At 37.5% G+C, this 17,324-nt stretch overlaps 1 protein-coding gene and 1 long non-coding RNA gene across 2 annotated transcripts in view; one reads left to right on the plus strand and one right to left on the minus strand.

The window, feature by feature from the left end:
• Positions 1–579: 579 nt before the first annotated feature.
• Positions 580–7,077, plus strand: LOC117069501. Its single transcript, XR_004431567.1, has 2 exons — positions 580–643; positions 6,239–7,077. It is a non-coding gene; the product is annotated as an uncharacterized LOC117069501 (long non-coding RNA).
• A 2,551-nt stretch (positions 7,078–9,628) lies between these two features.
• Positions 9,629–17,324, minus strand: part of SYT16 (synaptotagmin 16) — a 264,517-nt gene continuing 256,821 nt past the window's right edge. Inside the window, 2 exon segments of the mRNA XM_033187801.1 lie at positions 9,629–12,580; positions 12,693–12,808. The gene's annotated coding sequence lies outside the window, so the exon portion shown is untranslated.

Raw genomic sequence — 17,324 nt, forward strand, 5'->3', positions numbered from 1 at the left:
CCATTTCTATTCAACACGTGTAAGACCAGCCTTTCCAAAGTGCTATCAAAAACACCATCAATGGCTTCCAATCGCCTACCGAAGAGGATTCAGATGCCTCACACTGGTGTTCAAAGCCTTCCACAAAAGGTGCCCTGATGATTTTATGGCATCACTTTTCATTGTCCCTGTCTAACACTCGTCTCCTTCAATTAATCCAGAATACAGATTGTTTCCCCATCATATCCCTACTTTCCCAACCCTTTCCCTTTGGTCATTGGCTCCCCTCTCTGCCTGTTAAAATTTTACTCTTTCTTCAAGGTTGTTGCTGAAATCTACTTTTTCATTAATACTTGCCTGTTTTTCCCAACTAGATAGAATCTCTTCATTATTTTATTGCACAATTCTGTATTTCTCATGCAATTTAGGCAAATCTATTTTGATTTAGAGTTTTGTGTATATTTTTCTTATCCCTTCTAATTTTTAGCCTGTTGTGAGCCAGGACGGTATCTTTAAAATCTCAGTATCCCAGGCAACAGTCAACTGGTTCCTTGAATCTACAAATAGATACCTAAGAGAAGCCAATCTCTGAGACCCATTGGTGAAGAAAAGCAGAATACAGAAAACCGTCTTTTCGAAAGAGCTTTCCATCATTCAGGCAACAGTAAGTACCCAGAAAGGCAGGGAGATTTAATGTCATATTTTTTTTTCTATGAGCTTAAATGGGAAGTTAAGGTTAAAACTCAAAAAGCTAGCCTACAAACTCTCTTTTGGAGATGTGTTTTCAGGCAGCATTGTTTTGGAAAGTGCTGCCTAGGAGAGAGAAGCCTGGCATCATTACTGAAGTGCTGTCATGTTATAATTCGGGTATAAGTGTGGGTATCCTCACCATCTCAGGGAGCATTTTTTCCAATACTATAATCTTGGTTTTGGCTGAGGATATCCCTTATATTCTCCCAGATGATGTCTAATTCTATAACCAGGACAATTACTGGGTCTTTGTTCCAGGGTAATAGGATACAAGTTTGTAAATCAGTAGGCCAGTGGTATGTAAAAATAATATAACCATTTCTTTAGATAAAACCAAATCCATGAAACAAAATTCATTGTGCAATATGCAAGTGAGGGGAGCAATCATTTCAGCCATCTGTCTGAAAGACACTCACACCCTTAGAGCAAATTCAAAGAAGGAAAACAGCACTGTCGAAGTTTTGGGCCCATGCCTAGGGTTCTTTTCCTCTAAATATAGGAACAAATATTTAAGTCTCTGGGGCATTTGTTCCCGTTGTCCAGGTTGCTTCATGCTTCTGCCTCCCCACAACTTGACTGCTTCTTATCTCCAGGCAGAAAGCTCTCTCCATCAATGCTGACTACATCAATTCCATTCCATTCAATTATGCAGGGATCCGGGAAAGTGGACATAATACAAACCAGAGACAGTGAACTACTTAGTATTTTGGGGTTTGTTTGTTTTCCAGTTCCTAATGGCCTATCAACTACAACAGAGTGAAGAGTTTTTGCAGTTGGCTCATTTTGAAAGCTAAACAGAAACAACAGTTTCTAGTTTATTTGGGACTCTTAATTATTTAGTATCAACAGAGATAATTTCCTTGGAGAGTTTGACATGAAAAGGAGTTTAGTCTACGTGTGTTTTATAAAAAATAGGGCAATCAGGATAAGGTTCCATTGTAAGAAGACAGTTTCCCTATTCACAGTAACCACTAGGAAGGCCTGCCCTGGAAGGGCTTGGTTTCCATGGTGATATCACGTTGACACTTGAGCGCCAGCAGCCTCTAGTTGGCAAGATTAGACACCTTAAGCAGTCCTGCTCTCTCCTGACAAGCTGCAGCTGGCTACTGACCAGTGGACATGGCCCTGGAGCACCTTGGGGTAAGCTCTCCCAGGAGAAAGATGTCCAGTCTTTCCTCCTGCCAATGAGATCAAATGAGCATGAAGTATTTTAATTAGATAATTGAAGAATTGTACCCTTTTTTTTTCACAAACTGATAAAAAGAAAGTGGGGGGAATATCAGACATACAGATAAAACTTCTGTATTTGGTTTCTTCATAAACTATAGAAATACTATGACCATAATTGATCAAAGTGGTGCTGTATTCTACTTGTATGTATGAACTAATAATAATTTAATATCTCCTTCTTTTGCATTGAGGGGAGTAATAACTCTGTATAACTTGAGTTTACACAGAACAGTTTGTAAACACTTCTAATTATAAAATCCATGGGGCAACAGTATGAATACCTTTCAGATAAGTAAATGTTTGGGAGTGAGTCTCACTGTATGGAATACATGGAGGAATTGTAAAAAAAACTACTATAATATGAAGAAAGGACTGGGGTGATTTAATCAAGGCCTTTGAAGGATTTGTCCTGGTAGAGTTTACCATGACTATATAATTTCAGTGACAGCAATCAGGTCTGAAATAGAAGCAGTGGGCCAGGAATAAGCTAGAATAAGCTTGGGGAGTAGTGTGGGGAAATAAAAAGAGAAATCCTTTTTTGTGGTGGATCTTCATTTTGAGGCTAAAACTACCAACTCACCAATTCCACTATATTTAAGCTTCTCAATGCGGCTTGAAATTCTCATGCAGATTCCAAGGTGATTGAAAGAAACACCTTGAGGTACTCACCCTTTCTTTTACTTCTTAATGGTAATAAATAAATAAGCCCATTCACCTGCAATTGATGGTTTCTCTCTCTCTCGCTCCCACTCTTGCACATGCTCTCTATGTGTGTATATTCCATAAATTTTTTATTTCTTTTATTTTTTGTTTATTTATTTTTTTTTTTTTTGAAACAGGGTCTTTCTTTGTTGCCCAGGCTAGAGTGCAACAGTGTGATCCTGGCTCACTGCAGCCTCAACCTCCTGAGCCCAAATGATTCTCCCACCTCAGCCCCCCGAGTAGCCGGGACCATGCACAGGCATGCACTGACACACCTGGCTAATGTTTTTTTAATTACTTGCTGAGACAAGATCTCACTATGCTACCTAGACTGATCTTGAACTCCTGGGCTCAAGCTGTCCTCTTGCCTCAGCCTCCCAAAGTGTTAGGATTACAGGCATGAGCCACCATGCTCAGCTTACAAATTTCAATAGGAAAGAAAATTATATTGACCTACTTTTAAACCTAAAAGTAGAACACCAATGGAAACAAAAAAAACGTGTATTTGTTTAAAAAACAGACTAAGAGTCACTTGGACAGTGCCATTTACTTCTACCAGATATGCTCCAGGCACTATCTAAGGCACTTACATAATATAATATATAAGATTGATTCTTTACTGCTGGAAAGTACTGATCAGCTCTTTATGTTACTGTCTTGGATGTGTCTGATCATATGTGTTTAAGTTTCTACTAACACATACATGATAGTCTCTGTCATTTATATGAGTCAGTTGTTCATTTAAACTGAAATAACTGGGTTACTCAAATAACTGTACATTTAATCAAGACTTTGCTTGCTCAATGATATGGTTTGGCTCTGTGTCCTCACCCAAATCTCACCTTGAATTGTAATAATCCCCACATGTCAAGTGTGGGGCCAGGTGGAGATAACTAAATCATGAGGGCAGTTTCCTCCATATTTTTCTCCTGAGAGTGAATAAGTCTTATAAGATCTGATGGTTTTATAAACGGGAGTTCCCCTGCACAAGCTCTCTTGCCTGCCACCATGTAAGATGTGTCTTTGCTTCTCCTTTGCCTTCCACCACGATTGTGAGGCCTCCTCATCCATGTGGAACTGTGAATCCATTAAACCTCTTTCCTTTATAAATTACTCAGTCTTGGGTATGGTAGTGTGAGAATGAACTAACACAGTAAATTGGTACTGGGTGGTGGGGCACTGCTGTAAAGATACCTGATAATGTGGAAGTGAATTTGGAACTGGGTAACAGGCAGAGGTTGGAACAGTTTGGAGGGCTCAGAAGAAGACAGGAAAATGTGGGTAAGTCTGGAACTTCCTAAAGACTTGTTGAATGACTTTGAACAAAATGCTCAGAAGAAGACAGGAAAATGTGAGCAAGTTTGGAACTTCCTAGAGACTTGTTGAATGGCTTTGAACAAAATGTTGATAGTGATATGGGCAATAAGGTCCAGGCTGAGGTGGTCTCAGATGGAGATAAGGAATTTGTTGGGAATTGGAATAAAGGTGACTTTTGCTATGTTTTACAAAGAGACTGACAGCATTTTGCCCCTGCCCTAGAGATCTGTGGAACCTTGAACTTGAGAAAGATGATTTAGGGCATCTGGCAGAAGAAATTTTCTAAACAGCAAAGTGATCAAGATGTGACTCAGGTGCTCTTAAAAGCATTCAGTTTTATGTATTCACAGAGAAGTGGTTTGGAATTGGAACTTATGTTTAAAAGGGAAGCAGAGCATAAAAGTTTAGAAAATTTGCATCCTGATGATGTGATAGAAAAGCAAAACCCATTTTCTGAGGAACAATACAAGCTGGCTGCATAAGTAACGAGGAGCAAAATGTTAATCGCCAAAACAATGGAGAAAATGCCTCCAGGGCATGTCAGAGGTCTTTACAGCAGCTCCTCCCATCACAGGTCTGGAGGCCTAGGAAGAAAAAATGGTTTTGTGGGCCAGGCCCAGGGCTTACTGCTTTGCACAGTCTTGGGAGTTGGTGTTCTACATCCCAGCCATGACTAAAAAGGGCCAATGTAGAGCACAGGTCATTGCTTCAGAGGGTGCAAGTTCCAAGCTTTGGTGGTTTCCACATGGTGTTGAGCCTGTAGGTACACAGAAGTCAACAATTGAGGTTTGGTAACCTGTGCCTAGATTTCAGAGGACATGTGGAAACTCCTGGATGTCCAGGCAGAAATCTGCTGCAGGGGCAGGGCCCTCATGGAGAACCTCTGCTAGGGCAGTCCAGAAGGGAAATGTGGGGTTGGATCCCCCAAACAGAGTTCCCACTGAGGCACTGCCTAGTGGAGCTGTGAGGAGGCAGCTGTCCTCCAGAACCCAGGATAATAGATCCACCAACAGCTTATACTGTGTGCCTGGAAAAGCCACAGACACTCAATAGCAGCCCATGAAAACAGCCGGGAGGGAGGCTGTACCCTGCAAAGCCACAGGGGTGGAGCTGCCCAAGACCGTGGGAATCTACCTCTTGCATCAGGATGACCTGGATGTCAGACATGGAGTCAAAGGAGATCATTTTGAACCCTTAAGATTTGACTACCCTGCTGGATTTTGGACTTGCATGGGGCCTGTAGCCCCTTTGTTTTGGCCAATTTGTCCCATTTGGAATGGCTATATTTACCCAATACCCATACCCCCATTGTATTAGGAAGTACCTAACTTGCTCTTGATTTTACAGGCTCATAGGCAGAAGAGACTTGCCTTGTCTTGGGTGAGACTTTTGACTGTAGACTTTCAAGTTAATGCTGAAATGAGTTAAAACTTTGGGGGACTGTTGGGAAGGCATGATTGGTTTTGCAATGTGAGGACATGAGATTTGGGAAGGGCCAGGGGTGGAATGGTTTGGTCACATTTCCACCCAAAACTCACCTTGAATTGTAATAATCCCCACATGTCAAGGGCAGGGCCAGGTGGAGATGATGGAATCAGAGGGGGACGTTTCCCCCATACTGTTCTCATGGTAGTGAATAAATATCATGCAATCTGATGGTTTTATAAACGAGAGTTCCCTTGCACAAGCTGTCTTGCCTGCTGCCGTGTAAGACATGACTTTGCTCCTCATTTGCCTTCTGCCATGATTGTGAAGCCTCCCCAGCCATGTGGAACTGTGAGTCCATTAAACTTCTTTCCTTTATAAATTACCCAGTCTCAGGTATATCTTTATTAGCAGTGAGAGACCAGACTAAAACACTGGATATACACAGAAAAAGATTATTTGCTTTGAGACACCTACATGGGCACTGGTGCCCCATGTGAGTCAGTGTTTTGTAGGGGCCCCTAGGATCATCAGTTTGCAAAGCTGATAACTAGATCAACTTTATCAGCTTTGCAAACTGATGGAAAGTTTGCTAGAAAGAGAGGGACGCTATCTCCCTGGTGCATGCCAGTTTACCTAATGAATCCAAGTTCATCTAATGCTCAGTTCACCTAATGAATCATGGAGAATGATGCACACACCCACAGCTATTCAGTGGATAGAGGAGCTATCTTTCACCCTGAGATTTATAGTTGTTGTGTTTAAATAATGCCTAAAAGGAGTCAGTTCTGTTGTGTCCTTTTTAATGACGTGCACTATCTAAAAACCATTTCAGGGTCACTCAGTGAAGAAGCTGTGCCAGGATACTGGGAATATCTTCCAAATCCTTAAGCAAACTGTGCTGAAAACAAACTGCTGAAACAAATACAAGCATATGACTTTAAAATGATGGCTCTGGAAATAAGGGACATACAGCAGTTGCCAGATGTTCATGATCCCACTTCCACTACTTAACAAAGGCACCTATATTTCACCAGAAATAAAATTTTATTAGTAACATGTCAAATGTTTTAAAATACAATTACCTTTCTTCTTCCTCTCAGTTTAAAAAACAATCCAATAAAAACTCTAAATCATGACCCAAATATTTTTAAATGTGAAAAAGACATATTTTAGATTATGTAACAGATACACATTTTCCCAGATAAATGTTGTAGAACACCATCTGCTTGATATTTGAGTGCATTCCCACAGAAATAAATTTCTACTTCTCTTCCTTCATTAATGGTTTATGACAAATTTATGACACTATATTTCACAATAGTTATATCAAAATTTTATGACCAAAAGAGCCTGACAAAAATCACTTGGCATGCTCAAATTAGACAATTTATGTGACTCTCTCATTTACACCAATCCTCCACCCCGTACTGAGACCCCAGCGACTGAGGAGAAATAGAAAAATTACTGCAGGGGAAGGATCTCTCACAGAATAACGCTCAAAAAAAGAGCTCAAGACAAGAAGTTACAGATCCAGGTGCCATTTTCAGCTCAGGTTTTCCATAATCTTCAGCTTATGCAGCTACCCAAAATTCTGAATTTAATGTAGGATGTTTTTGTAAGGTTGTCTCAGATTTTGCCAAGCAAGAAATTGCTAAATTCTTGTTAACTGTGAACAGGATTTCATCTTTGTTACCAAATGGAGCTCCCTTATGTGAATATAATCAAGAGGAAAATCAAGAAGAGAAATTTGCATGTGATGGTACATGACTCTACCCATGTTCCTTTCCTGCACTTGATATAGAGAAAACTTGTAAGAGGAATAATCTTTGCATTTTACTCTGCAAAGTATTATAGTATTTGTGGCAAATTTAGAAAACTAGTGTTATGGTTTGCTGATTTTACTTTATGCATTTTATTTCTTAAAAGAAAAAAAATCCCGCAGAACACAGACATGAACACAGAGTCTTTGAAAGTTTAAGAGTATAGGCTTCAGTCTGCATATTTCTCCAATGATGTAGACTCTCCCATCTCAAAGTGTGGTCGATGGATTGGCAGCATCCACATCACCTGGGACATTTGAGAGATGAAGACCTTCATTCCTCATCCCAAACCTACTAAAAGGAATCTGCATTTTCACAAGATCCCTAGTGACTTGTAAGCACAAGAAGCACTAATGTAATGTTTTTAATCCACCCAACCCTAAAGGATAATCCTTGAGAAAGACAAAACTACTTTAATGGGGAAATTTTGTCCATAACATTCAATCAGGAATGTAACAACTTTTAGACATGGCCCACTTAATAAAGAAACAAAACACCTGAAATTTGTCTTGTTGCTGCTGTATAGTAATGAATTTTGAGAATGAGAACATATAAGTTAAAATGCCATATGTTACATAAATATTCAGGACCTGATTAATTATATACAACCTTCCATTGTTTCCAACCTAAGTAGTTTGTTTTGTGAGACATATACAACTGTTAACTATTACACTGAATTCTGGAAACATGAAGATTGCCTTAGTAAACAATTATTTAATGACTAAGTGCAATAGTTTCAAAAAGAATTTTGTTCTGCCAGTAATGACCATGTTACTATGATGAATTCTTATTTGATACACTCCAGAAACTTTCCCAAAGGAGTTCAGCCAGTACTGCAAATTGTTACTTTCCTCTAAGTATCAATGATAAGGAGCAAGCTGGGGGTGAAGAATAGAACCATAACTTCCACTTACAATGGACTATAAAGACTGGGGTCGGGATGTGATTTAAAGAGGAAACCACAGGGAGAGAAGGAAGGTGGCTCCAGTACCTGGTGTTAAGAAATACTGAAGTTCATTCAAGCAATTCACCAGCACAAGGCAAATTAAAGAAGGCTGCCCCTCTGACCTTGCACACAACATACACAACTTTCGGGCTGTGATTTATCGATTCTCTTTCTCCTTTAAGGCTCTCCTTAACATTAATATTAATCTGACTTGTCCCATAAAAGAACATGGAAGCTAGACAGGTAAGGGGAGAAGGAATTGTTCCCTACCTGATTTGTCTCCCTACCACACCCACAAGATATGCCCCAGGGATGGGCTAAGGTCAGCCATACTTCCCTTAGGCAATAGTGGCTTTTTGCCAACAGTAAATACGCTGTAAAGCAAAATGTATCCTCTCCTTCCCTTCTAAGATCTGGGTCAGGAAAACTTTCCTTCATCTTGTGCATCTTCTCACCTGCAAACACTTTTTGAAAGACATGTTTGATAGCCATCCCAGTTTGGAAAAGGGAAATGCAGGTACTGCATTTGGATTTGGTAAAACAAAACCAAATAATCTGATTTCTGGGACTGTGCATTATTCACGTATGTATCCCCAGCCCTAGCACAGTGCCTGGCTCATAATAGCTGCTCAATAAATGGTAGTAAATTGCACTTATTTTCAAGTCTTCTAGCACTGAGTTTGTTAAATCTTGGGTGTTACATTGAAACCAGATAATGCATTTGAACTTATCCATTTTCCATTTACACACAGGCTTATCCTTTAGCCTTTCCCTAACCTTAATTATTTTCTATTTTCCCTTTGCTTATCCACCCAAAGAGCTCAGTTTCAGGGATATTTTACAGTGTTCACACTTTGCAAATAGTAGATATACTGAAAAGAATCTAGTCTTACTCATCACAGGTGAATGAAAGAAAGGAGAAATACATTGCAGAGATCAGGTGTTCTGTGTACAGCAGACACGGGAAAGCAAAATTGAGTATAGCAAGCAAGAACACCCCCCCACACAACAAAGCAACTTTTTCTTTCACTTACTAATCCTACTCTTTACTTCTCTGGCCCTGCCCTCGTTTTCCTCTTTTCTTCATTTTTCCTCTTCTACTTTTTTATTTTCTTCTTCACTTGGCCTTTAGGCTAGTTGGACACCCACAAGAAAGATCAACATTACCAAAGGCTCTCCATTTTCTATCTCACCTTCCTTGTCATAAGGATGGCTCTTGCCACCAGAGAAAGGATGTCCAGGTTTAAAAAAAAAAACAAAAAAGTTGTAACTGGTCTTCCACCTTTTGCAGCTCCTTAACAAAGCCCGCTGGGTAGTCAGCAAAGCAAGCCTGTGTGTGGGTCTCCCTATAGATTAGTTTGCCGTGCTAAAATGCCGGTAGTCTATTAGTTAACCCAGATAAGTTTACACATTTTACATACAAATTTTCTAAATCAAGATAACATTAGTCAACCCCTTATCTATGAGTTGTTTATTGGGAAAAATAATTAAATGCCCTACAAGATATTTTTTAACTACTTGTTTCGAGGCAGACACTTTTTAAAAAAGCATATTAACAAATATCACTGGAGAAGGATAGCATTGGGAGAAGTACCTAATGTAGATGACAGGCTGATGGGTGCAACAAACCACCATGACACGTGTATACCTGTGTAACAAACCTGCACATTCTGCACATGTATGCTAGAACTTAAAAAAAAAAAAAAACCACTGGTTTTTAAGACAGTTCCTTCTCGATGTATGAATGTATAGATCAGAAAACTCAGTTAATGATGTCATCAAACAGGCTTTTATATCTGTCACTGGTTCATTGCTCAAGAGTTCTTTCTTCAAGATTTATTAAATACAATAAATATTACAATGTCACACTTTTTTCATATTTTTTCTCTTCCTCTCTTCTCTATGCCAAAGTATATGTATTTCAATCCTCAATCAATTTCAATATGTGGCATTTTTATAATTCATATCTATTAGCATTGGTGTCTTTTACTTACAGACACTGTCCTAAACCAAGTCAAATGTTCATTTCAGAAAACATTTTAAAGTATTAGAAAGCTAATTCTACCTTTAAAATTGCATGATGGTGTAACTATCCCATCAAATTTGGAGTTTTTCAAATAAGATCTTATTTTTTAAAATAAGTGTTCTGATTAAGTATTTTATAAGCAGTGAAATAAAATTTTTGAAACTTTGGTATCAAATCTTGCCCTCAAATTAATTTTTAAACATTTAAATCTGTATTTCAAAGCTAACTCATTTATATTAAATTGCCTTTAAAAATTAACCTAAATTATAATTTTTTAGTTTCTTCTCAAGCATTTCTTCCTACTTTGATTGAGTAATTAAACATAAGCCTCATAGTCTTATCAATAATATATCTATGTGGTCTTCAACAATGCAGGCTAATTAGGGAACCAATACTCTTTATGCCAACTGAATTCATGTTAATCACCCCAGTGATTAATTAGAGGGACCAAGTATTGAATCAAAACTGAAACCAAATTTCTCTTGAATAGAAGAAAGTCTTCTTGGTTACAAGATGGCATCCAACTAGGGAAGATACTTTGTTGACAAGTCACCATACATGATTTTTTTCCAAGGCATATGATTCCTAAAGGTCTGTAGTATCTTCATTTAAAGCAGTGCCCTTGATTATGATTATTATGTGTAAAGTGTTCTGAAAGCACATTAGTAAGCAAATCATTCCAAACCCCTTTAACCATGTTCTTCTTATGTCCTATGCAATCCGTACTTTAGATTCTTATCTTCATTATCATAGTCTTCCTAACACTCATCTTTGAGTCTTTGGTATTTTCTTAAATACACCTTTGGCACCTAGTTTTTCCAATCTGTTTTATCAGTTAATGACAATTCTTTAAATGATACGCTCCATAGGACAAAACTTCAGACATTGAAATCAGACATCTCACTCAATCAAACCTGAAAGAACAGTATGAGCCACTTCAAACAATTTCGTGAATCTATCCAACTTGTTAAACAATTATCTGTCAAATTGCAAAACATAAAGACTTATCTAAACTTCACCACCAAAGGCATTCTGAAACAATTTGTCAAATAGTGAATGATCAACTATTATACAAAAATCAGTGCAAAGTTTCATCCAGGCAGCCTTAAATGTACTCTTAGCTAGATGAAGAAATAACATCATGTGGAATTTGTTGTTCTCATTAATTTTTGCAGATAAGGTTTCTAAAAAGTATTAACTCATTAAAAACAAATTTACCTGCCTACCCTTTTCCTGAGCTTCACAGCCTATGAAAAAATAAATAAATAAAACTTAAACTGCTAACCAAAGGCCCACCAAAAATTTTAACCAACCTGTAGAATTTAAAGATAAGCCCATCTGCAAGGCTATTTTGTTAAATTTCACTTTTAAAGAGAAAAGTCTAAGCCCTCCCCACAAAATAGTAAAATGGATCAGTTTGGAGTAATCTGGTCGTTACACTCAGCAGTTTAGTTGCAGTTTAGTTGCAGTGTCTTTGCCCCATCTTGAATTGCTACTAATGGTAAAAGGAAAATGGTGTCAAACAATTATTTGGCACAATGCTTGACAAGTCAAAGCACTTCAGAAAGAACCAGCCCTTCCTCATGTCATTTACAGAAAATTAAATGTGTTCCACCCTTCATCCTCAGGGATATGGCATTATCAATTTAATCTGTTACTTTCATTACTTTCCAGTAAGAGTGGCAGAATTTGGAAATCAGGGCGTAAAAGAAAATTTTTCACCTGTATAATTGTTTAACATAGGCCCCTTCCTACACATCTTATGTTTTAAAAAAATCTTTGCTTCTAAAGCGCTAATTGACCACTTTATCATATGTGAACATATTTTCTATTCAATTTGATGATTCTAAGGACTGCTGAGTAATAACCATTGTTCTCTCCAATCAGTTCAGCATGCATCTCATCTTTGATATCAAGTGCACTGGTAATGAGTGCCTTATATTAACATCTTCACTAGAAACAGTTCAGGCATTTAGAAACAAAGTATCAATGGACTTAACAGTTACTTTAATTCATTTTATAAATAAGCAACTGAGAATTTTGCTCCAAGTGGCTGCTAGTGTAGCCCATTTCATAAATGGCATTCTCCGAAGCATAAGGCACAATATGATAGGAATGCAGCTCTTCATAATAGAGAGACTGAGAACAGCATTCTTGTACCATAAACTTCAGCCGTTTTCTTGTATCAGAATATGCAGTCTTATAACAGGGAGCTTCTTTAAAGTATTCATAGCTCTCTTTCTCCGTCTCTAGATGTATCTTCCTCAGCAAATTGTTAATTAACACAGACCTTCTTAAGTAGGTTTCTGGGTCTTCAAGAAACCTGAGCTTCTCCAGAGAAAGTTTGAGAATGCAAGTTCTGTCCTCAGGTAATATCAGGTGCTGGAAAGCAAACATGATCATTAAATCTATATTTAGAAAAACAAAAACTACAGCTTTTTACTGTTGACAACACTCATAAAAATGAAAAAAATAATAATAAATAAACCCTTACTTTTGGAAAATACCCATGGTAATCTTGATGTAAATCTTCTTCTTCTGCATATTTTCTCTTAAAGTAGGCTACTTTCGACGTTGTTAATGTATATGTTAACACTTTTGTTGGATAAGCTAAACAAATAAAAGAATTGGGGAAAGGTCAGATTTTATTGTGGCAAATAGTATCTTATAATATACATTTTATCTATAAAAATAAACTGGTGATCCTGGAAATTGGTGTTCTCCCTTCAACGTGGTGAAGCTGTGATTGAAACGCCGGCAGGCAGGAAAATACCACCATCCAGACCCAAACTAGATGTTCTAGAGAGGATACCTATCTTTATTTCCTTATGCAGCCCCTCAGAAATCAAATACCAATATACTATTTTATTTCATGCCATTTAATGTCAAAACACACCCAAATTTGAAATGGAATGTAATGGGAGGAGATAAGAAATTTTTCATCATTCTTTTAGTTAAACTGCCTAATATAGAGAGGACATTTAGTGTTACTAGGTTAATCAAATTGGCATAAAATAGTTGATAGCCCAATTACACTTTAAAGAAATAACAGTGTATCTATAGACAAAACACTCTATGATATGATTATGGTATAGCCATCATCCTAACACATGGTTTAATGGATGTTCTAAGTAAATGAAAGAATTAGGTAAGGTTCTGATTTGCAGACTTGGCCTTGTCATAATACTCAAAGTGAAGACCTTTGTTTTCTCCTTTAAAATACTGTTGCTACCGAGGTTCTGAGTTGTTTAAGGAAGGACGGAGTTCCAGAAGCCAATTTTCAGTGATCCTTCAGTTTAAAGGCAGTGCTTAAGGGAGTTCCCAGAGTGTACTCCAGGTGGCACTCATATCACAAAAAGGAGGCAAGATCTACTCTAAAAGCTAAAGACAAGCAGCTTCCTAGAGAAAGCACTGAGTGAATTTAGAAAACAAATTGAGTCCAGTTCAATACTCATTCAACCTCAGGGGACCAGGCCAGAAAGAAACTTCATATTTAAACACAATTTATTTTACTCGTAATACACACCGTCAAATATTTCTATGTGTTGAAACCATTTAGTTCACAAAATAATGAATAATTTATGTGTTAGTTAAATAAATCTACAGCAAGACATTTGATGGTTTTTCTCTAAAATCTTAAATTTTTCTAAGCTTAAATATTTAAAATGCGTTCAAGACTTTTCTTTTTCTAGTTTGTCCTCCAACTCAGTGGCACCTGAGCAACAAAAGCTTCCTGCAATTTTTTGTAGTTATATGATTTTCCTCAGTCAGTAAGAAAAGCTACAAAATCACTCCCAAGCATTCCGATTTTTCACTGGCATCACTGTGGATTATTAACCAAAGAGAGCCTTAATTTTGAGTTATGTTTTGTTAACGGAATGAAGAATTTTAAAACACTGGTGTATCTGATGTTAAAAGAAATGAGTATGTCATGATAATTCACAACTGAACTGAAGCAAAGACAATAGTTGCTACTACACTTACACAATCCCTGAATTCAGTAAGCAAACACAGCTTACGCAGAGTTTTCACTGATTTCAAACGTTTAGGAAATAAGAAGAACAAAACTGTATAGAGAACAAAGAAACCAGTTTTCTCAGGGGCTGTTTTTTAGTAAACTGCATTTCCTTTGGTATATATTTTAAGGATTTAATCAAATAATTAGGTGAAGCTTTGGGTTATCCCATGTGACAATTACTTGTACTTACTTCTTTTTAAACTGTTTAGCTAATTGATGTAATAGTAGTTTTCAAATGTTAGTGAGCAGCAGAATTATCTGGAGGGTATGTTACACTCTGAGGGTCCCACCCCCAGAGTTTCTAATTCAGTAGATCTGGGCTAGGAGCAGTGAATTTGCATTTCTAACAAATTTCCAAGTGATGCTGATACTGCTGGTCTGGGGATTGCATTTTGAGAGCCTCTCATTTGCAGCATTCAGCAGGTGTAGTAGTAGTACTATGGCAACAAGTTAAGAGCAGAACGTTCAGTCAATCAGCTGATTGCCATATCAATAGAATGTCAGGCAATTGGCTTGATTGATTGTTGTTGTTACTGTTGCTTCCCTACACTGGCTTAGATGCTTTAGCCTCATGAACAAAGCCAGACTGCATTTTAACTAAATAGTGAACAATGAAGTCAGTTTTCCTGGGTTCACATTAAGAAGCATCAATGGCTGTTATTAGCATTATACCTGGGCAGGTCACTAATTTTTTTAACAAGTTCTAATGAATTACTATAGTGTAGGTGACATTGAGGAAAGACTAGAAAATGAGATGAGTAACTTTATCATAAGCAAACATAACTTTCTTATATGTATCTTTTTTAAATGTCTGCTCATTTTATCTTCCACGTAATGCAATATCTACAGCATTTATGACCAATTAAAAATCTTTTAATGAGTGATACAAGGGAGGGCAGGTGGCAGATTAGAGAACCAAATGACAAACTTATAGTTCTGGCTCCCAAGTGCACCTCCAGGAAAGTTATTTTTATTTAACAGATCAAGATAAAAAAATCATATCAAATGATTCCAAGGTTCATAAAGATTGTCTGGCTATCATCAACCAGTTAGCCTAAGATACTGAATGTATCAGATCCTGAAAATACAGATAAAATTCTCAGGAGTTCCAGATTTGAATCTCAACTCCTCCGTGGGCAACACACTTAGCCATTTAGTTTATTGCTCTTAAAAAATACCCCCCAGTTGTTAAAATGCTGAAAAGCCTTCACAGCTGGAATCAGTTTGACAATTACCTCTTTGCAAGCTGTTTAGCTATTTAAAATGTTTTCAGTATCAATTTTGGAGGATGGTTCTAGCCACTTTTAGGTTAAAATATATAGCAAACATAAGTTCCTACATCTGTTTGCTTGGCTGGATTAGAACTCAAAAAAATTCATAGCTGATAACTATGTATCCATCACCTGATTGAGCCTCCTCAGTGTCCAGATAAGAAAATTACAGCCCAGACGAGTTCAATAATTTACATTCTGGTATGTGGCTAAGAGTTTGGGTTTTGAAAATCAGATGGAAGTGGTCTGAATTCCAGCTCTGCTGCTTCTTATTTGTGTGACTTTGAGCAAATTACATAAACTCTCTAGAAATCTCATTTGTAAAGTAAGGATAGAAATAACACTGGCTCATAAGATCATTAAAATAATTCATAGAAAGTGACTGGCTGTGTGCCTAGCATATAGTAAATACTCAATCAAATTGTAGACCTTATTTGTGCCGTTAGTCACAAATATACCACATAGAAACAAAGCCCAGCCTGAGTCACAAATATACCACATAGAAACAAAGCCCAGCCTGGCCTCCTAGCTCTGACTCAAAGACTCCACCACCCTGCCTCCCAAGAATACTAGATTGTAATCAGCAAGTTAAAAAACTGCAAGAAGATATTGCAAATGATCAAGCTGAAAAAAAGTAGTACAGATTCTATAATAACTCCAAATATCTCTGGCGTATTGCCATTGGTCATGCATTTTGGGTGAAGGAGGTGTAAACTATTTTTGAAACATACAGGTAATCATCTGGATAATTAATTAAAGCTGACCTGACTGTCCAAGGAAGTTTGATTGTTATGGTTCAGTAAACATGTGTAAATCTGTTATAGTTCTCCTGCAACTAAAAGGTCAAACTCAACCCAGCCTATTATTCAAATAAAGATGACGAAATAGACAAGAAAAAATGAAATGACTTTATGTCTTCTTATTCTGAGTGTTCTGAGCTCTGAGAACAGTATGTAAATTACAAAACTGAATTAGGCTGAGCCTAAATTTATCTCTGAAAGTGAAATGGCTAATGCTGGCTTGAATATTCAAGCTGCTTCTAATGCTATATCCTCTGGGCCCATAAAATATCTGTGCCAGGCTCAGTGTCTTTGGTAGTATAAAACGTCAATAACCAACAAATTAAAAGTTACGGAACAGAGTGACCATCCCTGTCATTAGAGTTCTAGCAATACAATTTATATGTAATTCTTTAAATAAATGTTTAAAATGTAATTACAAATGATTGCTCAAATGCTCTTCCTTATTGCTCTGCTTCTGCCTCCAGAAAACTAAAATCCTATTATGGGGCAGGTGATTTCATTTGGTACATGGCCCGGGGACAGTATATTAAGGAATCATCATGAGCAAATTAATTTACAAATACTTTGAGATAACAGACCACAGTAAAAAGAACAACTCCTGTCAAAGTAATCCATTCTTTATCCAAGACTGAAAAGCTGGAGACATAGTGAAGAAGTGATGAGTCCAATATATCTTAATTTTAGTTTGGTTTTCATTTTTCTCCCCACAACATTTGAATCAAAACATTCCAAAAACAGAGTTGAAACCGTCCTATTAGTTGTGTGCATCCTATCCACAGACAGAAGGGGTGGAGGCTGATCAATGAGAAAGAAGGTTGGTTCCATCTCAGATCAACAACTGACTTGTGTTATAGATAAATCAGGCACCTCAGCTTCACAATCTCTTGCTGATTTTTCTTTGTAATATGTTAGCCTGGCACGAGCCTTTGAAAGCACAATCGTTCCTATCTAGCTAAATAAAGCTTTGCTGGTGGCAAAGCTACTGGAGATATTTCCTTAAGGGCCATGACCACAGTTGATTAGAAAGAGTTACC

This window comes from Trachypithecus francoisi, unplaced genomic scaffold (genome assembly GCF_009764315.1).
Source record: "Trachypithecus francoisi isolate TF-2019V2 unplaced genomic scaffold, Tfra_2.0 Lachesis_group3, whole genome shotgun sequence".
Classification (NCBI taxonomy): domain Eukaryota; kingdom Metazoa; phylum Chordata; class Mammalia; order Primates; family Cercopithecidae; genus Trachypithecus; species Trachypithecus francoisi.